The sequence below is a fragment of the Lissotriton helveticus genome, chromosome 7 (genome assembly GCF_964261635.1).
Source record: "Lissotriton helveticus chromosome 7, aLisHel1.1, whole genome shotgun sequence".
In the NCBI taxonomy this organism is placed as follows: Eukaryota; Metazoa; Chordata; class Amphibia; order Caudata; family Salamandridae; genus Lissotriton; species Lissotriton helveticus.
In genome coordinates, this window is record NC_136068.1 from 190,048,558 (window position 1) to 190,074,230 (window position 25,673).

The following is a 25,673-nucleotide window of genomic DNA, read 5'->3' on the forward strand; positions in this document are numbered from 1 at the left end:
TGTGGTAAATTGGTGCTTGAGTGGATTGAAGTGGAATGTGACTGTGTGCAATTCCACTGGAACTTCATGGTGAAGAATGTTCTTCTGAAACCCAGAGTTTGTCTAGTTTGGTGGCATGTGAGGAAGGAACGATGAGTGGAGTAGACGAGTTGGAAGAAGAGGTGTGTCTGTGTGCCATAGAAGGAAGTGGAGGAAAGCTACTATTGAATTGAATTTGAATTTGAATTTGAATTTGAATTTTAAAATATTTCTAAAGCGCTCTTATACCGAATCGGTTTCATGGCGCTAGATAGCCGAGGGTCAGTGGGAGACGGGTTAAGCTGCAGCGGATCTGGAGAATAAGAAGGTCTTCAGTTGCTTACGGAATTCCAGGTAGGAGGGAGACATCCTAAGAGCAGGGGGAAGTGAGTTCCAAAAGGATGGAGCCAGCACTGCAAATCTGCCCCCCCCGGCCTTCTGTTTCCTGAAGCGAGGAACTGACAGGAGGGCCAGGTGGGTGGAGCGAAGTTCTCTGGACGGGAGATAGGGAGAGATGGCTTCGCACAAGAAGACGGGGGCGGTCCCAGATCTAGCCTGGTATGTGATGCATCCCAGCTTGAAGAGCGCCCTCTCCCTCACAGGGAGCCAGTGGAGGGACTGCAGCAAGGGGGTCGTGCGATTAAACCTAGGGAGCCCGAAGATCAGGCGAGCCGCCTGATTTTGAATAAGTTGGAGTCGGCGGATAAGGTATGCCGGTGCACCGTTGAAGATAACATTCCCATAGTCAAGGCGCGACAGCACCATGGCCATGAGAATGATTTTTAGTGCGGCAGCAGAAAAAAAACGTGAGACCCTCCGGATAATCCGGAGGGAAAAAAAACAAGCAGACACAACAGCACTGGTCTGAGTATGGAGGGTGAGCAGTGGATTAATGAAAATACCCAAAGTTTTGACTTTGGGAGCTGGAAGGGGGGAGGACCAAGTGAGGAAGGCCAGAAGGAAGGGGACCAGGGACTGCAACCACCCCCCGTCAGGACCAGTTCGGTCTTGTCCGGGTTTAATTTGAGGTGGTTGCAGTTCATCCACCCTTGGATGAAGAGCATAACCTTCTGGAAGTTGGAAGACGAGAAAGGGGAAGATGAAAGGTTAAAGATAAGTTGGAGGTCGTCGGCGTAATTAAACACCGAGACCTCCATCTGCTGTAAAGAAAAAATGAGGGGTGAGATGTATAAGTTAAATAATAAAGGGGAAAGGGAGGAGCCTTGTGGGACTCCACAGGTCACCCTCCTAGGAGGGGCCATGAAATTGGCAAGTTGAACGGCCTGCTCCCTGTCGGACAGAAAGGAGCGGAGCCAAGCAAAGGCCGTGCCCCCAATGCCCGCCGCTTGGACACGGGTTAACAAGATGTCATGGTCCACCGTGTCAAACGCGGCGGACAGATCTAACAGGACTAGGGCCTGTGGTCGGCCAGTGTCAATCCCCTCCCTCAGTTGATCCATCACCGACACCACTACCTTCTCGGTCGAATGCAGCGGACGGAAGCCCGCCTGTCGGGCAGAGAGACAGCCCGAGGATTCTACAAAGGAGCTGAGAGACCTGGTGACATGAGCCTCTGAGACCTTCGCAAGAAAAGGGAGAAGGGAGATAGGGCGGTAGTTGGAAGGCAGGGAAGGGTCCGCCCCTGCCTTTTTCAAAATAGGGATGATAACTGCCGACTTATGAGCAGAGGGGACAGTGCCGATGCTGAGGGAGTGGTTAATAAGGGTGAGAGGAGGAGAATGGCAGTGGGAGAAGAGCTCTTTTAGAGCGAATGCAGGACCAATGAAGATGGAGTAATACAGGCAGTATTTAAACTGTTGAGGTCTGGTTGTTGCAAGAAGGGATTTGACAATAGAAAATGCCAGAAGTTTTGGAATGTAAGGAAGGAATTGTCAGAGAAAGCAGGTTTGTGCCACAGGTGGTTTCGAGGAATTCATTGTTGAAACTGGCCCATGAAGGGCACCCGGGGATCTCAAAGACTAAGGAAAGATTAAGACCAGGTAATTGGTGGTCAGGGATGGACATGGAAGCAGAAAGATCAGTGAGAGAGTGCATACAATCCATGACGAGTGACAACATTCTGAAACCCAGAGTTCAACCTATGGATGTGCGAAGGTTACCGTATGGTCCATGGAATGATGTTGTGCTGGATATTCTAGGGCCGATCCACTCAAAGATAGGATCCACTTATGTCATTGTATTGAAGGACCTAATCTCAAGATGGCCAGAAGAGACTTTCACTTAGGGTGTCGAAACCAGGCACGTGGTGGCATTTATCAAAGAACTTATAAGTAGTGAGAGTATCCCTGGTGCGTTTCTTACAGATAGTGGGGTGCAGTTGGTTTCAAGATAAATGGAGAAATTTCTAGTGGAGAGAGTGATAAACACAAGAAATGCAGATTATATCACCCAGAGGCCAATGGTATAGTGGAACGCTTCAACAGACTGCTGAAGGAGACTATTAGGATAGCCAGGGATGATGCGGAGGAGAGGAGAAATGAAGTGCGAAGAAAAGTGGAAGTGTATCGTTCAACTCTGCATTCAGTGACTGGGAAATCTCTATTTGAGTTGTTCAGAAAAAGGAGACCGAACAGTGTAATGACACCCTCTTTGCTGAATGTGAAATGTGAGGAAAAGATTGGAAGTGTGGCTGTATAAGAAAGGGAGGAGAAGAACATGGAAAAGTGGAAAGAATAGTTTGATGACAAGAAAGGAGAATAGGTCACCAAGATGGAAGTAGATGATTGGTTAAGAATTAGAATGCTAGGGGGTAGCATAACATTTTCAGATTAAATGTGCGTAATAAAACACTTAAAGAATGCTATTAAGACTGCTGACAGCAGGGTGTAGAAGCTCAACAGAGTGGTCATGGTAAAATATAGTGAAGAAAGAAAGATGGATGGAGAGAAGAAAATAAAACAAAGAAGAGAAAGTAAACAGATGTAAGAAAAAGTCAAAGAAAGGAGAAGACACCCAGGTATTTGGAGCATTATGAGAGATGGGTGAAGCACTATTGTTTTGTAAAGTACATTAATATAGAGATGTGTCAATACATATTTTACGTAGGATATGTAAATCTGTTTTTAATCAATTAGGGTGTGTAAGTTAAATTAGACACACTAAAAACATATTGTTTGGTGTTATTAGTAGATACGTTTTTTTTAAATAAATGTTATTGATTTTCATAGGATCTGTACTTTACATCATGGTTCTAGTGTAGCGATAGATTCACAACATCAGATGAACAAGAATATAAGTCAAATAAGCTGTATCCCCAACTTCCCTCCACCCTCCATAGCTGCTCATACTTTATTCCAGTGAACATCATTATTACATGTAGTTATCATATTTGGAAGTAAGTGATGTAGCCTCTGTTTTGAGCCTTAGTGTTCCGTCGTTATTAGTAGATATGGTATGGTAATTTATTATACTTTATAATCGTTAGATAGACAACATTTTAGGAATAGAGTGTTATTTCTTGTTTATATGAGAGGGGTGTGTGTGGTAACTTGGTGCTTGAGTGGATGAAGTGGAATGTGGCTGTGTCACATTCCACTGGAACTTTATGATGGAGAATGTTCTCAAGGGAATGTGATCATTTGATTTGCAACTGAATCTTGGGCTTGAGATAATGGCTTGGATGATTTTCCTGTAACCTGTATTATATTTACCCTCATTTCAACTACTTCATATACCTATGACTCATACCTCAAGGGAGTAGTAGTATTCTTTATTCGGTTTAAAAAACACATAAAAGCACAAATAAATACATTAAGGAGTCATCTACCTTTTTACAGAGGGACTTGCTGCTGTGGGTTAGAAAAAGGCAAGACTACAAAAGAGTATGGGATTGTAAAAAAGGTACACTTGGAGTTTGTGAATACATGAAATAGTACATTTACTCCAAAATGTAAATTACTCAGAAAATATGTTACCTTTGTGATTGAGGCCCTTTGTGTTTTAAATATTGTCTACAAAAGGATCACCGCACTGTAGTAAATAATAGAAATCTACACACCCTGGGACGACATTTTTAAATGTAGTTAGAGCATGAAATATATGTCAGATAATAGTCCTTACCATGATACTGTGACAAACGAGTGTCATAAATTAAGGTCACTCAAAGGTAATCTGCCGAAGACAAATTCAGACATTTATTCAGGGACCAGATAAATACATTTTTTTTTTACTTTTTCTGATGGCCAATCCAAAAAAGACCAATTCAAACAAAGATTTAATCGATATATCTCCAACATAATAATTCACATAACATGCCCACTGGACATATGATAAGAATTTCCAAAACATTTCTGTTGCATTTTATTCCATGAATACATTATATTTATTTATCTATTATAAATTTCTGTTTCAATAGCACAGTCAGATGATTTCTTCTTTTTAATCTATGTATATTATGTTTTTGTTTAAATTGAATCATTTCACATTATTTCATAATACGTGGTTCAGAAAAGCAAGTTTGTTGCCTCCTGTTATTGTGCTGCTACTCTGTTCATGAAAGCTGCATTTATGAGAAATTGAAAATTACATAGCACCATGCATTTCACAATTTCTGTTCCTTCATGAGCATCTTCAACATATTTAATCATTAGTGTTTCATTATTGTAAATGTCATCCTTAATCTTTTTAGATTGCATCATTTTAAACAAGACTTTTGCTTGGAAATCCCTTCCTATGTTTTTGGCATATTAAACAATGTATGCATAATGAAAGCTTTTTTTTAAGGAAAGAGACAATAGCAAGTTGTAGAACATTGAGACCACTAACTCACATTTTTTTAATCCTGTTCTCCAGCTGATGATCATACCTCGTTAAATCACTAATCGCCTACTAGGTAATTACATATGAGTATGAGGCTTTCACATCTGAAGTATACTTTTGTTGAAATGTGAATGGATTTAAAATGTACAGAGAATTTTGTCATTTCATATTCAGTACTTGACCACAAAGTTTGTGTCTTTATTCTGTATTATCCCAACAAATCATGTACCAAGTTTTATTTTTACAATTCCTGGGATGGCACATGAATTCTTTACTTCTTAAGGATAAAGATGTGTGTCTATGTTAAGTCTTTTAATACAGCAGTGGTCTTTAAATGGTTGTATGATGTTACAACGCGTGTTATTACAACGCGTGCTGTGACATCGTAGTTGTTACAATGACTGCATGTTACCACGCTATGCCATTACAACGCAAGTCTTTACATCGACTTGCGCTAGGTGTCGTTTTAACATTAGAAAAGTGTAATTTACTATTCCAACTCCAGTCCACTTATCAGTAGGGAAGGTGTTGGGATATAGCATATAGTGGTAACATCGTGGTCGTTGTAACGACCGCGATGTAACAGCATCGCGGTGTATTATCCTCGTTGTTAATGATGTTTCCCTTTAAATAATGAGCCCAGTACTTCATTTGAGCCATTGGTTTCCAGTTCTCGGTACCGGCACTTTATTGTCAACACTGGCACTTATGATAGCCTGCCACATGGTGGTGCTGTTAGACTATTTTAGAGATTAGCACAATTACCGCTATATATTAATTCAATATACATAAAAAATGACGCTGCCCAAGCCCTTCTTATAGATTTAGGGGCCTGAAATAGTCTGAATTGTCACTCTCGTGGGAGTGTAACGGTTAGTAGTTGTTGCAAGCTCCAGTGGCCTCCTGACGAGGGCTCTAGCCCATATTTATTACAAATTAAGCAATGACTGTGGACCGCCCTCACTCCAGGGGTCAGGCCTAAATTAAAAGGGGAGTGGTAGTCCGTCAATTTAATTTACAGCCAGTGGTCTCTGCTCTCAGTGCGTGGTTGAAGTTGTACAGAGCTGCTTGTCGTAGTAGTGGACTATTCATTGGTCTTCACACAGAGTAAAGTTCCTGAGAGAGAAGAAGAAGGTGCTATAGAAAGTCTTGTGCCTCTCTACAACCTTGAATGTCCTAGGGAAGAGTCAGCCACAAGGCACAAAGGGGTATATAATCAAGGACAGGCGATACATTATTGCCGCTTTTATCGGCAGGAAACTGCTGATAAAGCGGCGATAATGGCTTTGATAATATGTTCTGTGAATTCCAATTGAAGCCCATGTTAGATATTTCAATTCAGGAAAATAGTGCATTTCCCTGCTTTACTCCAAATTGTCTACTGGCATCATATGCCAGAAGATCTGAAATAGTCAGGAAACTCCTTTTAAGCCAAAAACGGCTTTATTTTAGCTATCTCCCAACTAAATTTGCCTATGCTTCAATGTAAGTCAGTGCTGAAAATACATTCCACTGATTCTTTTTTTTAAATCTCCTACTTTCCGGTTTTAAAATGTTGGCTTGCATGTGGCATGGACACATAAAAGACAGGCTAGACCATTACAAGGTGACAACCTGACACACACAACAGGCAGCAGCACAGCCAGGTGGAACCTTTGACCATTCCAGAACCGCAGAAAACTTAGAAAAAGATGGAATTTTTATCTGAGAACTTGTCGAACCTTCTCACACATATGCAAGTAGCACCATGCAGTGGCGTCACTAGGAGGGTGCGGGGGGTGCGGACCGCACCGGGTAACACCCTCACATGGGGGTGACACCATCTGGTTGCAGGCCTCTGTACATGGCACCCCCTGCACCGCACCCGAAGGCCTCGGAGAGACTCGATCCGCATTAAAAACAACAGCGAACCGAGATTTTTTCTCACCTATTCGAATTAAAATGTTCTCATTAGTTAAAGTTTGAAAAGTGTAGTAATGAGGGCCCCCCGCCATTTATATGGAAAAAGACACGGTGCTAAAGCGGGGGGGCCGGGGAGGGGGGTATTAACCGCTTGGAAATTAGCTTTTACTTTAGCTGTTTCATATCGTAAAATTCTCACGTCTACAAACTCGCTAGTGCCTTGTACACAGATTTCTTTTTGCATCTTGAAAAGCTTTAAAAGAGAAACCACATGAAAGCGGCAGAGAGTGTAAAAAGGGGGGTGGGGGTCCTGCCCCCCCCGGGGTTTAATGTGCGAGAGAGAGGGAGCTAGAGGGAGTAAGAAGACAGAGAGAGAGAGAGAGTTAGAGTGAGAAAGACAGAGAGAGGGAGCTAGAGTGAGAAAGACAGAGAGAGAGGTAGCTAGAGGGAGTAAGACAGAGAGAGGGCAGTGGCGTCACTGGGGTTGGTGTCACCCGGTGCGGGTAACTCATGGTGTCACCCCCTCATGACTTACCGCATGGACCACCTCTGTCGGAAATGTACGGTGCTAGGTACTGTCTTACTCCCTCTAGCTCCCTCTCTCTGTCTAGCTCCCTCTCTCTGTCTTACTCCCTCTAGCTCCCTCTGTCTCCCTCCCTCTCTGTCTTACTCCCTCTAGCTCCCTCTCTCTCTGCCTTACTCCCTCTAGCTCCCTCTCTCTCTGTCTTACTCCCTCTAGCTCCCTCTCTCTGTCTTGCTCCCTCTAGCTCCCTCTCTCCCTCTCTTACTCCTTCTAGCTCCCTCTCTCTCTGTCTTACTCCCTCTTGCTCCCTCTCTCTCTGTCTTACTCCCTCTAGCTCCCTCTCTCTGTCTTACTCTCTCTAGCTCCCACTCTCTCTCTTACTCCCTCTAGCTCCCGCTCTCTCTCTTACTCCCTCTAGCTCCCTCTCTCTCTGTTACTCCCTCTATCTCCCTCTCTCTCTGTCTTGCTCCCTCTAGCTCCCTCTCTCTGTCTTACTCCTATATAGCTTCCTCTCTCTCTGTATTACTCCCTCTAGCCCCCTCTCTTCTTACTCCCTCTAGCTCCCTCTCTCTCTTACTCCCTCTAGCCCCCTCTCTCTCTGTCTTGCTCCCTCTAGCTCTCTCTGTCTTACTCCCTCTAGCTCCCTCTCACTCTGTCTTGCTCCCTCTAGCTCCCTCTCTCTCTTACTCCCTCTAGCTCCCTCTCTCTGTCAAGAGCCCTCTAGCTCACTCTCTCTCTGTCTTACTCCCTCTCTCTGTCTAGCTCCCTCTCTCTCTGTCTTGCTCCCTCTGGCTCCCTCTGTCTCCCTCTCTCTGTCTTACTCCCTCTAGTTCCCTCTCTCTCTGTCTTACTCCCTCTAGCTCCCTCTCTCTGTCTAGCTCCCTCTAGCTCCCTCTCTCTTGCTCCCTCTAGCTCCCTCTGTCTCCCTCTCTCTCGGTCTTACTCCCTCTAGCTCCCTCTCTCTCTGTCTTACTCCCTCTAGCTCCCTCTCACTCTGTCTTGCTCCCTCTAGCTCCCTCTCTCTCTTACTCCTTCTAGCTCCCTCTCTCTGTCAAGAGCCCTCTAGCTCACTCTCTCTCTGTCTTACTCCCTCTCTCTGTCTAGCTCCCTCTCTCTCTGTCTTGCTCCCTCTGGCTCCCTCTGTCTCCCTCTCTCTGTCTTACTCCCTCTAGTTCCCTCTCTCTCTGTCTTACTCCCTCTAGCTCCCTCTCTCTGTCTAGCTCCCTCTAGCTCCCTCTCTCTTGCTCCCTCTAGCTCCCTCTGTCTCCCTCTCTCTCTGTCTTACTCCCTCTAGCTCCCTCGCTCTCTGTCGTACTCCCTCTAGCTCCTCTCTCTCTCTGTCTTCCTCCCTCTAGCTCCCTCTCTCTCTCTTACTCCCTCTAGCTCCCTCTCTCTCTGTCTTACTCCCTTTAGCTCCCTCTCTCTCTATCTTACTCCCTCTAGCTCCCTCTCTCTGTCTAGCTCCCTCTCTCTCTGTCTTGCTCCCTCTAGCTCCCTCTGACTCCCTCTCTCTCTGTCGTACTCCCTCTAGCTCCCTCTCTCTGTCTAGCTCCCTCTAGCTCCCTCTCTCTCTGTCTTACTCCTTCTAGCTCCCTCGAGCTCCCTCTCTCTCTGTCTTACTCCCTCTAGCTCCCTCTGTCTCTGTCTAGCTCCCTCTCTCTCTCTGTCTTACTCCCTCTAGCTCCTTCTGTCTCCCTCTCTCTCTGTCTTACTCCCTCTAGCTCCCTCTCTCTCTGTCTTACTCCCTCTAGCGCCCTCTCTCTCTGTCTTGCTCCCTCTCTCTTATTCCCTCTAGCTCCCTCTCTCTCTGTCTTGCTCCCTCTCTCTCTGTCTTGCTCCCTCTAGCTCCCTCTCTCTCTATCGTACTCCCTCTAGCTCCCTCTCTCTGTCTAGCTCCCTCTCTCTCTCTGTCTTACTTCCTCTAGCTACCTCTGTCTCCCTCTCCAGTGGCGTCACTAGGGGGGTGCGGACCGCACCGGGTGACACCCTCACATGGGGCTGACACCATCTGGTTGCGCCCCCCCCAGCAGGCCTCTGTACATGGCACCCCCTGCACCGCACCCGAAGGCCTCGGAGAGACTCGATCGCGAACCGAGATATTTTCTCACCTATTCGAATTAAAATGTTCTCATTAGTTAAAGTTTGAAAAGTGTAGTAATGAGGGCCCCCGTCATTTATATGGAAAAAGACACGGTGCTAAAGAGGGGGGGCGGGGAGGGGGGGTATTAACCGCATGGAAATTAGCTTTTACTTTAGCTGTTTCATATCGTAAAATTCTCACGTCTACAAACTCGCTAGTGCCTTGTACACAGATTTCTTTTTGCATCTTGAAAAGCTTTAAAAGAGAAACCACATGAAAGCAGCAGAGAGTGTAAAAAGGGGGGGGTCCTGCCCTCGACTCCCCCCCCCCCCCCCCGGGGTTTAATGTGCGAGGGAGAGGGAGCTAGAGGGAGTAAGAAGACAGAGAGAGAGAGAGAGTTAGAGTGAGAAAGACAGAGAGAGGGAGCTAGAGTGAGAAAGACAGAGAGAGAGGTAGCTAGAGGGAGTAAGACAGAGAGAGGGAGACAGAGGTAGCTAGAGGAAGTAAGACAGAGAGAGAGAGAGGGAGCTAGACAGAGAGAGGGAGCTAGAGGGTGTACGATAGAGAGAGAGGGAGCTAGAGGGAGCAAGACAGAGAGAGAGGGAGCAAGACAGAGAGAGAGGGAGCTAGAGGGAATAAGAGAGAGGGAGCTAGAATGAGCAAGACAGAGAGAGAGGGCGCTAGAGGGAGTAAGACAGAGAGAGAGGGAGCTAGAGGGAGTAAGACAGAGAGAGAGGGAGACAGAAGGAGCTAGAGGGAGTAAGACAGAGAGAGAGAGGGAGCTAGACAGAGACAGAGGGAGCTAGAGGGAGTAAGACAGAGAGAGAGGGAGCTCGAGGGAGCTAGACAGAGAGAGGGAGCTAGAAGGAGTAAGACAGAGAGAGAGGGAGCTAGAGGGAGCTAGACAGAGAGAGGGAGCTAGAGGGAGTACGACAGAGAGAGAGGGAGTCAGAGGGAGCTAGAGGGAGCAAGACAGAGAGAGAGGGAGCTAGACAGAGAGAGGGAGCTAGAGGGAGTAAGATAGAGAGAGAGGGAGCTAAAGGGAGTAAGACAGAGAGAGAGGGAGCTAGAGGGAGTAAGAGAGAGAGAGGGAGCTAGAGGGAGGAAGACAGAGAGAGAGAGGAGCTAGAGGGAGTACGACAGAGAGCGAGGGAGCTAGAGGGAGTAAGACCGAGAGAGAGGGAGACAGAGGGAGCTAGAGGGAGCAAGAGAGAGGGAGCTAGAGGGAGCTAGACAGAGAGTGGGAGCTAGAGGGAGTAAGACAGAGAGAGAGGGAACTAGAGGGAGTAAGACAGAGAGAGGGAGCCAGAGGGAGCCAGAGGGAGCAAGACAGAGAGAGAGGGAGCTAGACAGAGAGAGGGAGTAAGACAGAGAGAGAGTGAGCTAGAGGGCTCTTGACAGAGAGAGGGAGCTAGAAGGAGTAAGAGAGAGAGGGAGCTAGAGGGAGCAAGACAGAGTGAGAGGGAGCTAGAGGGAGTAAGACAGAGAGAGAGGGAGCTAGAGGGAGTAAGACCGAGAGAGAGGGAGACAGAGGGAGCTAGAGGGAGCAAGAGAGAGGGAGCTAGAGGGAGCTAGACAGAGAGAGGGAGCTAGAGGGAGTAAGACAGAGAGAGAGGGAACTAGAGGGAGTAAGACAGAGAGAGGGAGACAGAGGGAGCCAGAGGGAGCAAGACAGAGAGAGAGGGAGCTAGACAGAGAGAGGGAGTAAGACAGAGAGAGAGTGAGCTAGAGGGCTCTTGACAGAGAGAGGAAGCTAGAGGGGAGTAAGAGAGAGAGGGAGCTAGAGGGAGCAAGACAGAGTGAGAGGGAGCTAGAGGGAGTAAGACAGAGAGAGCTAGAGGGAGCAAGACAGAGAGAGAGGGGGCTAGAGGGAGTAAGAGAGAGAGGGAGCTAGAGGGAGTAAGAAGAGAGGGGGCTAGAGGGAGTAAGACAGAGAGAGAGGAAGCTATATAGGAGTAAGACAGAGAGAGGGAGCTAGAGGGAGCAAGACAGAGATAGAGGGAGTAACAGAGAGAGAGGGAGCTAGAGGGAGTAAGAGAGAGAGCGGGAGCTAGAGGGAGTAAGAGAGAGAGTGGGAGCTAGAGAGAGTAAGACAGAGAGAGGGAGCTAGAGGGAGTAAGACAGAGAGAGAGGGAGCAAGAGGGAGTAAGACAGAGAGAGAGGGAGCTAGAAGGAGTAAGAGAGGGAGAGAGGGAGCTAGAGGGAGCAAGACAGAGAGAGGGAGCTAGAGGGAGTAAGACAGAGAGAGAGGGAGCTAGAGGGAGTAAGGCAGAGAGAGAGGGAGCTAGAGGGAGTAAGACAGAGAGGGAGGGAGACAGAGGGAGCTAGAGGGAGTAAGACAGAGAGAGGGAGCTAGACAGAGAGAGGGAGCTAGAGGGAGTAAGACAGTACCTAGCACCGTACATTTCCGACAGAGGTGGTCCATGCGGTAAGTCATGAGGGGGTGACACCATGAGTTACCCGCACCGGGTGACACCAACCCCAGTGACGCCACTGGCAGCATGCAGGCCTCCCTCGAATAGACAGACAGTATCAGGTTGAGATTCGCTCTAACACAGAACATGTACTGCATTGGCAACATAAGTGTAAGCTTCAAACAGAACAGATGCAGCACAGCCACCTGCCGAAGTAGAACAAACAGAACAGGTAAAAGGGTAGGTAACTGCTAGCATTCCAAAACTAAAACACAACTATACTACAAGAAGCAGGAAGGTGAAAATCCATCACACAGAACAAGAATAGCAACTGGCGTTATGTAAACTACTCACACATGCACACTGTCTCTCACAAAAGCTGCACACAAACTGCACACAGTTATCATGGACCAGACAGACAAAACTGGAACATCAGCTGCAGCATGTCCACAGGCTTCCTTCACAAGAAAAAAGGCAGAGCATTGTCAGCAGGCAGTCAGGCTTCCCAAACCCTCACACAGTTACAGTAGGATAGACACTATACGCCTACTCCCGCCGCACTCACTACTATAGGCCAAAGTAGTGCAAGGGTTCCTCAAACAAAAAACATAGCAATGCAAGATACCCTTACTAAACACATATCACTAAGGAATGACATCCTCCTCATGCATACAATGTGCAATGTAGGGCCTTTTCTCAAAGGTAAAGTTACACTTTTGGTGTACATTTACAATTGATATGGTATTAACAAACTACAGGGCATATTCCCCAAAAATTTTGGGAGTGCGGCGGTATGCTAAATATGGCAGCGCCGCGCTCCAACATTTTTAAAACGCAGGGTTTCATCAGATTCACATACATACGGTGCACCTCTGTGTTTCTCCTAGCACTGGCACAAAAAAGGGATGTACGTTGTTACAACGCATGCTTTTACCACGCATGCTTTTACAACGCAGGTTTTTCAACGCAAGTCGTTACAACGACTTGCGTTGGGGGGTGCTGGATAGTGAATAGTTTAATTTACTATTCCAACTCCAGTCCCCGTGGATAGTAGGGAAGGTGTTGGATAGTAAATTATACTGTTACCTATCCTAGAGAGCCCCCCAGCGCAATTCGTTGTAATGACTTGCGTTGAAAAGCCTGCGTTGTAAAGGCACTGCGTGGTAAAAGTTGCATCCCCCGAGGATGTTTCCCCCAAAAAAGCTGCCTAGCACAAGTGTAAGCACTCTGCCGCCATGTTGCAAGGGTGCCTGCGGTGCAGAGACGATTGTTTATGTGAAGGAAGGGTCAATAATGGCAATTTGCTCTTTCTGTGTGTGCTGCAGAAGACAAGACACGTGGAAAGAGCACGAAACGAGGCGAAATAAATAATTTATCCTCATATCGCCATTCTAACGCCTGATATTCCATGGCGTTAGTTTCTGGCACTGCCTCAGCCTTGCAAATCTGGGGCAGCTTCAAAAAGCAATAGGTGTTACGGTGGAATGCCCACAGCAACACACATTGCACACCTCTTTGCCGTAGAGGACTGCGGCGCAAAGGGGCATATTTACAAGGTGGCGTTAAACCACACTAAGTGGCTTAGCTCCACCTTGTAAATATGGGAAATGGCGCTAGGGCACCAGAGCGTAAAAAAAAAATGACACTCTGTTGGCGATAGGGGCTTGTAAATATGCCCCTAGGAGGGTACTTTTACGAGCAGTATCATCTATGGAGAAATCAGCACATTAAACGATAGGATAGTCTCTGTTGTGGCAAAAGTACTACATGTAAAATAACACTCATAGTTTGTGAATAGCAAATAAATTGTAATCTTAAACCAAACATGTTTGTTTCCCTTTGTGAATAAGGCCCGTAATGTGTGAAGCATAGGTTAATAGTGCTGCAGGCTTCCATCAAACATATGAACACAGCATTGGTCAGAACAGTTCAAGATTCTCTCGCAGGCAGAAGAGATACAGCCCCTCAAGCAAAGAAAGAACAGAATTCTGAGCATTTACATGACCCTATGAACAATCCTGTAGAAGCCAAAGGTTTAAGGCTCCGTGAGCCAGTTGTGCCTGCTTCCTAATCAGCCACCCTAACGAAAACCTGGATAGCTGCTGCATCTCACCACCTGCCCTAAAATCTTATTGTATCGAATGATATTCCCAAATTACTTAATATTTAATATATGTATAATTAATACAAATAGACGATGTGTAAATATTTTTTGGTGTACATTCTATTGCTTACATTCCTGTTAGCCTTAAAAGAAAATTCAACACTTAACTCACTGAAAATATTAAGGGGCCTCACCAAATTCATTTTTACTCAAGGGTAGTTTATTACTGAAATGTTTGAAGACAAGTGTTTTAAAGGGACATTACCTATTTCCACGTCCAACCCTGGATTGCATACTTTTACCCTGTCTAGTATGTGTTTCTTTTGTAAAACTTGGCTTCCTTGTACCTATGGTTCCAATAACTTTTGATAATTTCAAACTGCACTTGGTTGTAGTTGATTTCCACCAGTTATGCAAGTTAATTTGAATGCTAAAGTATATTTCTCTTCAGTGACAGAAACTTTTAAGTTACTCTTGACCTCAAAATGCGTCTTGTTACCTCGAGCTGAAGCAATAATGAAACCTTCCATTCATGGGCTGGGTCTCCTTAGAGAGACATTCCTTTATCTTAAATTATTGTAGAATATAGTAGCCATCATTGAGCTTGTATTAGCTAAACTTGATTATGGCAAGAGGTTGTATCCTGAGGTCGTCTTTCATGGACTCCAATGGATACTGAAAACTGTTGCAAGAGTTCTGTGTACTTTTTGACACTTGAACAATATTGCTCTGGCTTTAGAGGCTCTTCCCTGGTTTCGAATTACTAGGCAAACCTCATTCCGTCTCACAAAATTATGCAGTTGAGTACAAATGCAAATTTGGAAACTTACTCACCACCTGGCCTTTAGAGGAGTTATAAAATAAGTCTGCTACATCCACTTGGAGCTCCACTTGACAGCAATGCAGTGCTTAATTTGAGCCAGTGGTTACAGGTGGAGCCCACCAGCACTCATCTTTAGGGGTCAGCGCTTATTTGTTCTCAACAAACTTTGGTTTAGTGCAAAAGAAAGAAAAACACAAAAGGGGGAAACGGAGGAAAGAAGGCGGAAGAAAAAGAGAGAAAAACTGTGACAAATGGAGGACGAAGGAACATGCAAGAGTGAGATAAAGAGACAGGCAGTGTCTGGTGGTGGATGAACGATGAAATAATAATTGAAATATGAATAGCATCTCTAATAAAGGACAAGATTGATCAACACAAAGTAACTGTGAGAGTAGAGAAGGCGGAATATTCCCTCTTTCCGCATTAGCCCCTAACTTCTATAAAAGAAGGGTGCAGCCATCACCCATGCCAGAGTGGTACAAAGTAATTAACTTTGTGTAAGATGGGGTTAAAACATAAAGAAGGGGATACTGACAAAGTGATAAAGGAAGTATTGTGGAAGAGGAATAAAGCGGGAAAAGAGGGTGGAAGAGCAATGTGGTGCAGGAAGGACTAGTTTGATAGCCACAACTAACAACTGCAAGCGGTAGAGGTCACTGAGGAGAAATGGGTAAGGAAGAGTTAATATGACCTTCGGGGTTGCTATTGTTTCTCCCCGTGGGATGCAAGGCCTACGGTATAACCAGGAAACAATAAGGTAGGTGGGTTGCAAGAATTAAGTTGTTCTCGAACAAAGCATAGTTCAAAGACCTAGGATCACCCCAGTCCTTAAAGTGAATAAGAGCAAATAACAAATCTGCCCTCACTACTTTGTAATTTGAATTTTGGCTGAAGAATTGAGAAGGAATTTGCCCAGCTGAAGGCTATGGATAGTATGCAGTGGAGTGCCACTTTCTCAAGGTACCAAAAAGCTCTTCTTATATAGGCTTCATGAGTGGCACATTGTTGTTAGAAAAATTATGCTGGATCCCAATGGGAGCCAAAGGAAGTCTTTAAGGGCTGGTCGTTTGCATTCCAGTGTAATGAGAGTGACCTTTGCAATTGCCCATCATGTCGGAATTTGCGGTGACAAGAGGCAGGGTGAGGACACATTTCATTCACCACAGTGCTTTCAATTTTTGTTGGATTATTTCATTCATTTTGTTTTTTTCATTGGCAATCGCGTGAAGAATTCCTTCATGCATACAGAAGGACTTGTCTCGCCTAGCAGGAAGATAATTTTATCTTGTGGGCTCCTTTGCAGGCATTGCATTCTTACCGTGGGTTTTGTAATGTTATCATTGCTTGGAAGTTTGGCGGAAGAATTGAATGCCATGTAGAAGTTGTTGGACTGCTTATTTTTTCTCCTCTTCCTTTATTTATTGCAGAATTGATGAATGTAAACGTTTTCACAGTTATGACAATTTAAGATAGCATGCTTTTTAGGACCAGATTATATGTGGGATTGTTGGAAAACGAGGCAGCATCTGTGAGGCCTGCACAAATAACATGACTACATTTGTTCTTCACTGGGAACCAAACACCCAATTGTAGCACCTGACTCTCAAAGGGTAGCGTTGCAGAGCAGTCTGAGGCTTACTCAAGGGAGGTGGTGTGGGCTAGTAATCGCCATTTGCAGGTGCGCAAAAATAACACTCAATAATTGATTGTCCAGTCTGTACTTTGCTTTATAAAAGTAAGAGTACATTTATTAAACACACACACTACTCAATACTATGCACCAATTTATATACATAAGCTGTTGGAATTACATTGTGACATTGCATAACATCTCCACCCTTCCCCCAATGCATTTAGTTGAACATAACCTGGAGCGAGGGCCCTGCGCACTGGCGCCGTCCCAGTGGCGACCCCCCTAGTATCTCAACAAGCATTTAAATGAGTTAACACTGTCTTGGTGACACACAACTCTGACTGTGCATTTCCTTCCTACAGACCATGAAGCATGCACCTCTACATCTTAAGGGCTAGCAGTCTGGGTTCCTCACCTAAGCGCAGCAGAAAGAATACATGTTTAAGCATCACTTTAGAATGAGGGTACTCATCACCTTTGTGTATCATTAGAATGCATTGCAATTACAGCCCCTAAAGGCATCACAGATGAAATCACAGGATTACGCATATACAGCCAGTCACTTTAGCAGGAATGTCTGGCAACATAACCCCACTTTTCTTATGACACCACCTTTATCATTGTACTTCACATAAAACACGTGAACTTCAGTCCCTCTAAAATAAATAACACTTAGTAAATGCATTTTGGTGCAATTACACTTCTTCACCTCTAGGGGATACCCTTCTACAGACATCCCCAACTCAGCAGTCCGCACCCCAGAGAGAGCTTCTCTTCCTGTGCAAGCACTTTTTAAAAGTTGAGTAGGGGGCTGGCAGGAAGTCTCTGTTGGTCCTATCACACAGCGACACATCACTTCCCTGCCCCTGCTCCCTCCTTCTGGTCCAGCCTCTGGGTTTGTTCAAAATGGTGTCGTCCAGGGTCTCTGGCCACATGGTCTCTGAAGCAAAACCCCTTCCCCCTAGCTGCCTTCCCTCCTTGGTGCAGCCTAGTGCCTGGCACCCATTGATAGCTGCTGATGGATGAGCCTGTAACCCCACCCATCTTCTTTTCGTGGAGAGGAGGCCTTAGCTTTTGGAAGAAAGGTTATCAATTCATCCAGCAGAGGTCAGCCCTCAGCCTGGCCCTGGTTATGACTGACTCAGAGAAATGTGACATTTCTGGATGACCCAAAAGCAGTACAAATATGACTTTGGACTCTACAGAATACTCCTTTTCACATCCGCTACCGTGGACTTTAGTGCTTGTCTGGAATCTGTAGGCCTTATGAAAGTTAATCTAGCACATGGGCTCCACATCCCCTTAGGGGAATAATGAAGTGAAAAACAGTAAAGGACACTGACTTCCCCTGGCATGTTCATTCCCTGTGTATAAAGCCTATTCCATGATACCATCCAATTTTGCACAAGTCCTGCCATACCCTTCATCTTGTAGCTGCTCTCGGACTGCACGCACCAGGAATCTCCCCTGCTCTGTCCCTACACGTGTGCATACGCATGTACACATGTGTCTGCATGTATCCAGCCCGCTATCCCTTACTCCAGCTGCTGCGCAGTGGCCTGGTCAAGACAGGGGACACCAATAAAATCCCCATGCAGTCTCTTACATCCTTCACTCTGGTTGAGTACCAACTAATGAGGCTCCCCCATAGTAAAAGCTCAACAATTAGGTGCTCAAAAAGCAAAAAAAATCCGGTCTGCCCATAGTGTCAGAACCACCTTCTAACAGGGATAAATAGGGATGAACAGTGGTTAATTTGTAAAAAAAAAAAGAAACAAGTGCCAGGGCTCCAGTCAGGAGGCAGCTTTCACCAGCCCATTTCTCCTGTTAGCGTTGCCTAAAACAGACCAACTACTAACCATGAAGGTGGGGAAAGGATGTGGTGTAATGGCCAGATCTGCCAACTTCGGAGCTATGGAATCATGTTCGATTCTCAGCGTCGGCTCAACATCCTGTGATTTGGGGCAAACCACTTAATCTCCCCATTCCTACCATAAATGAATGTGCCCTTATCTGGTGCTCATGAAAAGCGCCAATGTTCAGGCGCGTTTTGTCCATTGGGGCGTGGGGCCACAGCTCCCTCGGCGTTTCTGAACTTAAGTAAACTGACTCAGTTTACTTAAGTTCACAGACGCCGAGGGAGAACTGACAATCATGTCAGTCAGCATGACGTCGGAGCGCCCACCCCTTCAGAGACTGAAAGGGGTGGGCGGTCTGGCGTCATGTTGACTGACATGATTGTCATACTAGTGGGGGGCAACAGGCAGCAGCACAACACAAGTGCGCATGAGTGGGGATGGAGGGCGAATTTTTAACCCGTGCCCACTCATGCGCACTTGTGTTTCAACTGGTTTGCGCATGCCCATTAGGAGCCCCTCGGTCTCCTAATGGGCGCGCTGCGGGCGAGTAGTAGCCATGCCCTAAGTCAATCCTGGCGCTGTTGGCAGTGCCAGGATTGGCTGAGAGGGGCTGCCAGTCAGCTCCAGCCCCGTTCATGAAGGTGCCAAGGGGAGCAGAAGTGGCGCAACCGGCTGTATGAGGTAAGTTTTCCTTTTTTTACCTCCCTGGCAGGAAGATTTGTAAAACCTCTGATTCAGCGTGCGCACCTTCGTGCTCATCTAACTTCCCACGGCTTTCCCACATTTCATTATGTGTGCTTCAGGAGGTGTCGAAATAGCAAACAGAAAGGTGTCAGCCCATCGAGTGTGTAGAAAGTAACACAACGTTGGTGCACAAATGGCCCAGGGTGTTGAATTAACAAGTCTGCGCTAATCACACTTGGGAACCTCATTCAGGCTTCCTTGCACGTTGAGCGGCGCGTGGTGGAAAAGGCTGGCATTGGCTGTCCCGTAGCAATCAGTAATGGTTCGGGCTGGTTGATTATATGTACAAGAGAAAGTGTCATACGAGTGCTAACACGATATAGATTAGGTTGTGCAATATGTTCTGCGTGACTGAAAAAGAATAGGTGTGAAAAGTAACAGTCTGTACGGCACTACGTAGCAATTAACAGCAAGGGGACGCACAGCGTGAGCACCGGCAGCAACAGCGGGCGAACCACATGCCCCAGGGAGCAGCGGGAGACGGGAAGCGGAGATCCCAGCCCCTCCCCTACCTCACCGCCAGTAACAAAAGACCTTGCGCCTCCCGCATCGTGGGACGCGCAGCGTGAGCACCGGCAGCAACAGCGGGCGAACCACAAGCCCCAGGGAGCAGCGGGACACAGGAAGCTGAGACCCAGCTCCTCCCCTACCTCACCGCCAGTGAAAAAGACCTTGCGCCTCCTGCTTCGTGGGACGCGCGTGGGCGTGCATGGTCAAAGCCCGGGCCAAGGGTGGGCCCGTCCTAGCCCGTCATCGGCAGGAAGAGGCTGGGGAGGGCCCCCTCCCTTTCAACTGGCGCACGGCTCCACAAGGACTCAAGGTACTGTATATTATAACACAGCCACTTTGTGGAGACTTGGAACTGGGACTGCGTACCACCAAGCCTACCCCATCAACAGTGTAATTGGATTAGAAAGAGGGGTGAGTCTCCATTAACGCTGCTAAATGGGGAAAAGGAAGGCCATGGAGGGTGGGGGAGTACCCTTAAGTAAAAAAGGGAAAAAGGCTAAGAAAGTGCCCCACGCAGCTACTAACTGTGTTCTAACTAGAATTGAAGCCATTGTTAGTGAGTGTGAAGAGGTCCTGGGTGGTAGTATTAACATAAATCCAGCTAATAACACCAACCTACCCGACGAAGTCCTATCCCAGACGCAAAGAAGAGTAATCCCTTCTATGTTTAACAGCAAACCCCCCATAGGTATCCTACTTGCGAAGTACACAGCCCACCATATATGACCAGAGAGGGATTCCATCCAACTCTAACCCCAAATTCGTCATTAGCTGGAACCCTAGAGGGACACAACAGGATTGCAACATTGATACTCAAGTATCTTGCTCAAATGGGTTTGCAGTCCTTGAACATGTAAATGAGGACACTATTGCAGTCCCATTGAGGGAACATAATGACACTGAAATTATTGATAATGTAGCTATCTGTGGTTCTTGTGGGTCTACAAATAAGGGGTTACTAGAGAGGATTAAAGTGCTTGAAAGGGATCTGGCATCCCTGAAAGAGAAGGTCGAGGTTCTTATAGTTAGATTTGATCATCCCGCTGCTGTATCTGCTCTACCCCCAGCACCCATATCTACTAGCCTAGCAAATGGGGTTAGACTAGAGAACCCCAAGGGAGACGCACTTAGGTCATCTCTAGGGGCAGGTAATCGCGCACAGGGTTTTTTGGGCACAGATAGTATACCCTACAACATCAGATCATACGCTGAGTCCATCATAGACAGGGGTCCCAAAAGGAGGGCCATGGGCCATGCCACCACCAAAGTAAGCTATCATTGTCCGGTCCCCTCTAAGCCAGCCCAGAGTAATCAAGCTAGCAGCCATGCCAGAATGAGAATACAGGGCGACACAACCCGCCCAGTGAATAATTTTCCAACAATATACATGACCCAGGCGTCAAGACTTAATACCGCCAGGGGTTACGAAAGTAGCAAATCCCTACATAACAAAGCAATACATTGGTTGAGGTATACAAGGGGTTGCAGATCAATCATACAGGAGGACATGGCAAAAGTGAGGCGGGCTACATCGGGCAACTCCCTGACTGATTGTATAGAGTTACAGCTATCCGATCCAGTGATCGCTGAGAATCTACTGGCACTAGAGTTCAGAACATCCCCCCCTGAGCACTCTTCTATTCAGATCCGGCGCTTTCCACTTGGGCCACTGGCCCGGGAGGGGAGGGACTCGGGACTGAGTTTAGTTGATTGACTAGATGAGGCACGGCCATTAAACATCCCTCCCGATTTAGTGGGGTATATGTGCAGGGAAGTTGATACGGGCCTTAGTAGTCCAGGGCCAGGAGGAGAGGTGAGGGAGAATAAAAAAGGCAATACTGATTTGAGTGCGCCTGTGGAGGTCAGAGATGCCCGGCCGATTGTAACAAATGCAGGGGTGATCCAATTCCTCTCCTGGAACATAGCAGGGTTACAAAAAAGAACAGGCTCTTCCGGAGTGGAATGAGTTTATTGTTAATTACGACTTCTGCCTGTTCCAGGAGACATGGAGTATGGTCCCCCTGCACAAATCAGGGTTTACCACATATTGTGTTCCGGCGATCAGTTCAGGCAAAGGGCGCCCCGCGGGGGGTCTCCACATCTGGATCAATATTGCGCTAAACTGGTCCATTATTAAGCATAACTCTCCATCTCAGGATATTTTGCATCTGACAATTAGAGGGGGAAAAAATGCTGCCCATATGGAGGTTTTTAATGTATAAGCAAGAGGGTCTCCTGGGGCCCAATTATCATCAACCCTAACAGCTTTAGAGTTCGAATTGTCCTCTACCCCCCCCCCACCCCCCCAACTCTGGTATCATTGTAGCAGGAGATTTCAACTGCACATTCGAACCATTGAGCGGAGAGGACATTCTGGGTATTGGAGAAGAGGACAACAAATGGGCTATTCCAACCTTAAACATAGCGCCAATAAAGAAGTGGACCCAAAGGGCTATACAAATCAATGCCCTGACCCTAGAGTACAACCTAAGAGCCGTTAATGGCAGGACGCGCTCTGATCCCAGCGGGGCGAATGCATACAACAGGATAAGTTCCCCCTCACGGATCGATTATATCTTGTTGGACACATGGCTATGGGGTGACCTTCTTGATATGGAGGTTAAACCCAGTTTGGACAGCGACCACAATCCCCTGTCTATGCAAATAATTCGCAAGTGGGACACTTCATCCATTGCGACAGTTAATGCCCCGGTGATGTCAATGAAGGAGGTAGTGCCGTCTAATTGCAACCGACGCCTTAAGTGGCATAAGGTCGCTAATCAGGAAGAGAAATTACTTAACATAAGTGACCTTATAGAGCAGAAGAGCATAGAGTACGAACTATTTAATACCACCTGTGAGGATACGCAAGATTCCCAGTTCCCCAGACTTTACCAAGACACAATAGGAAGGTTAGGGGAGTTTTTTAGCACGAAAGATCATAGAGAGCAGAAAGCCTGCCCACCTCGACCGTCTAATCTGTGGTACTCTGCTACATGCAGAGAAATGAGACAGGCACTATCTACAGCTCTTCGGGCAAAAGATCCTGCAATAATAAGAATAGCTAGGAAGGACTATGCTAGAGCAATAGAGCACGCTAAGCGCATCTGGGAAGAATCCCACTGGCAGGAGCTCAAATCTGCCGCACAGCTGAAGGATTCGACTGTGTTTTGGGAGCTAATCAATAAAAGCACTCGGAGGGGAATGGACCCGTTATCAAACCACATAACAGGGCGCCAGTGGTATGAAATTGTTTTTAGTCTGTATTGTTGGGACGAAGAGAATTTGTCTCCTAGGCCTGGGATGCCTTCACTCACCAATAGAGTCCCTACACCAGCTGAAACTTTTGGAATTAATGAGGTATCATTGGCCATAGCAAGCATAGCGCCAGGTAAGGCGGCGGGTCCCGATGGCCTCCCTGGTGATCTACTCTTGCTTGACCCAAAGCCTTGGGCTCATTTTATTTTACTCGTGATGAACCTCATTGCCAGAGGACATGCTGTGCCTGACTCCTGGAAGGGTGCCGAGGTAGTGACCATCTATAAGAAGGGGAATGGGGAGGATCCTGCTAACTATAGACCGATTAGTTTAATCGATGTAATACAGAAAGTGGTTGGCAGGGTCCTCCCTATGAGGATAAGGTCCTGGATGGACGACGAAAACGTCCTATCACATTTTCAGGCAGGGTTCAGCCAGAGGGTTGGCACGATGGACCAGGTCTTGAGATTTTATATGATCCACTGGAAATCTGTAATCATTGGGCAAGGCAGTCTCTAATTGGCATTCATTGATTTGAAGACTGCCTTCGACCTGGTCCCACGTGCCAAGCTTTGGCAGGTGCTATTGGATCTAGGCATTCCCCCCCTGATCCTGGATTTTATCAAACGCCTCCACGAGGGGAACTATGCCAGAATTAGGTGGGTCTGTATGCAATGCATGACGTTTCAAGTATGACAGTTTACGTTGTAGTGACCATGATTAATTATAAGACCTACGATCTTTAAAAAAAGGGTTTCTTGTCAATGAAAGTGTCCACCTGCGAATGTACATAACAATTCTGTAATAGTGTGCACCTCAAAATCAAAGTGTAAGAGAACGAGCACGTTTAGCTTTTCCGCTGCCGACAAAGCCCTAGTAAGGAGGAAGTGTTTGTTTCCAATGACTACATTTCCCAGAACGTCTGTCTTTGGAAACAACAGCACACAGAGTTCCAAATACCTCTGACCATCTTTAGGTCAGCGAAAGTGCTGAAAACTAGTAGCACCTGTGACTTAGTGGACTGCTCTCATGACCACCCCATGGCCGTGCAGCTGCTAGGAACTTAATCGTTGAATCCCTTGTGAAACCAATAGTTGTGCCAAATTTTAACGGATACGGGACACCATTAAATGGCAGACCTAAGGGCTTTGCCAGTGCTTGATTTTGTAATGGGCTTATGTTGTTAGGGGCTATATTTTGATGTGGAGACATAAAACACACCCACACGGGGCCTTCATGCACAAAGACTACACTGCAATGCATGCAATATACTCTACGTATTTGGACTCCCGCAGACCCAGGAATGGAGTTGTTTAAATGCATGTATGAGTGGATTGATTGTTGTGTATTTAATTACAAGGAACCCTCCGTAGGTTGTTCCGGCTCGCTGGCTCGCTGTGGCGCATTAGGACAATAATTTTATGCCCTACCACTTTCAAATGTCACCAGCCGCCCCTGCCGATGTTGAAGATTAAATGCTAGTGCTGAGCACATAAAGCCACTGGCTCAAATAAGGCACTTGAGATGAAGTAATTACCACACCCGATCAATACAATTAAGTAGATGTGGTGTGTTTAACATATGTGGTAAGCACCTCCTATTTCAATTGGCATTGGAGCATAACATACAAAACAATTATTAGCTATTTTAACTCTGCATATTTTGCCTCATTTTCTGCCCTTCTCCCACCCACAAATCGCTACAGGATTGACTTGCCAAAATCTGTCAGACAGGGGCGGTGGGGGGAGTATATCACAAGCCTGGAATTTTGATTATCACACAACCTGGATCTTCTGAACCATTTGGGAAACCCTGTTTGCACTGGGATCAGAATCTAATTCCCAGCTTGAATTCATGATCTTTGTGCGTTTTTTGGTTCCATTTGTGTAAAGTTAAGGTATTGGTCGTGAAATAAACTTTTTTCTTTGTAGTATCTCCTTATTTATGGTTTGCACTCAGTCCCTTCTGTCTTCATTGCACTTTGTGTAATACCTGAGATTTTACCTTTTCAGTTGTTGGATGTCTGCCATCACTGCTTAATTTGTAAATTAATAGCTGCCAGTGCCCAATGTTTTTCTCATAAACTCACTGCTGATGCTGCTGAATGTTGGGATTGGCGACTAACAATGCTGTCTAGTCTCATTTCATCTTATGTTTTTTTCACCACCGCTCTACACTCCCTGCCACGTTATCTCAGTCCTGCAGATTGTTTGTATTCCTGCTTTCTCCCTGTTTTTTTGTCAATCTCTTCTTTCCCCTTTTTCTGCCTTATTCTCTCTTGTTATGTGTCAAACTCTCATGAATAAAAATACAAACCCCAGTTCCCGAAAATGAGAATCTCTGGGCTTCATCTGTAACCGCTGGCTCAAATTAAGCGCTATCTGCCACAAACCAGTTAATTTTAGCATCAGCTACATTCAGGGCCAGATGTACGACCCGAAATTGCATGTGCAAACAGGTTAGCAACCGTTTTCACATGCAAAAACAAATAGTCGCATGTACAAATCCTATTTAGCGAGTTGCAATTATTTTGTGACTCGCTAAGGAGGAATTGCGACTCACTATTAGGAAGAGGCGTTTCAAGGGCGTCCCTTCCTAATAGCGACTCTCTACCCCATGTATGAATGTTTTGTGACCGCAATTGCGGTCACAAAACACTTGCAATTTACCACCCTCTTCAAGAGGGTGGTAATGCACTCCCAAATGGGATGGGGTCTCCAGGGGACCCGTTCCCATTTGCAAATGCAGGGGAAAGTGTTTTTTAGGAGCAGGCGGTGGTCCCAGGGACAATTATCTGCCCTTAAATAATGAAACGAAAATGTTTCATTTTTGTTTTAAATGCATCCCATTTTCCTTTTAGGAAAACTGGCTGCATTAAAAAAACTGCTTTATTTAAAAGCAGTCCAAGACATGGAGGTCTGCTGAGCCCAGCAGTCCACCATCCCTGGAGAACCGGTCATTCCCAGTGGGGTCTCAAATTGAGAGTGCCTCATGAATATTGATGAGGTATGTAATTTGCAACCCCA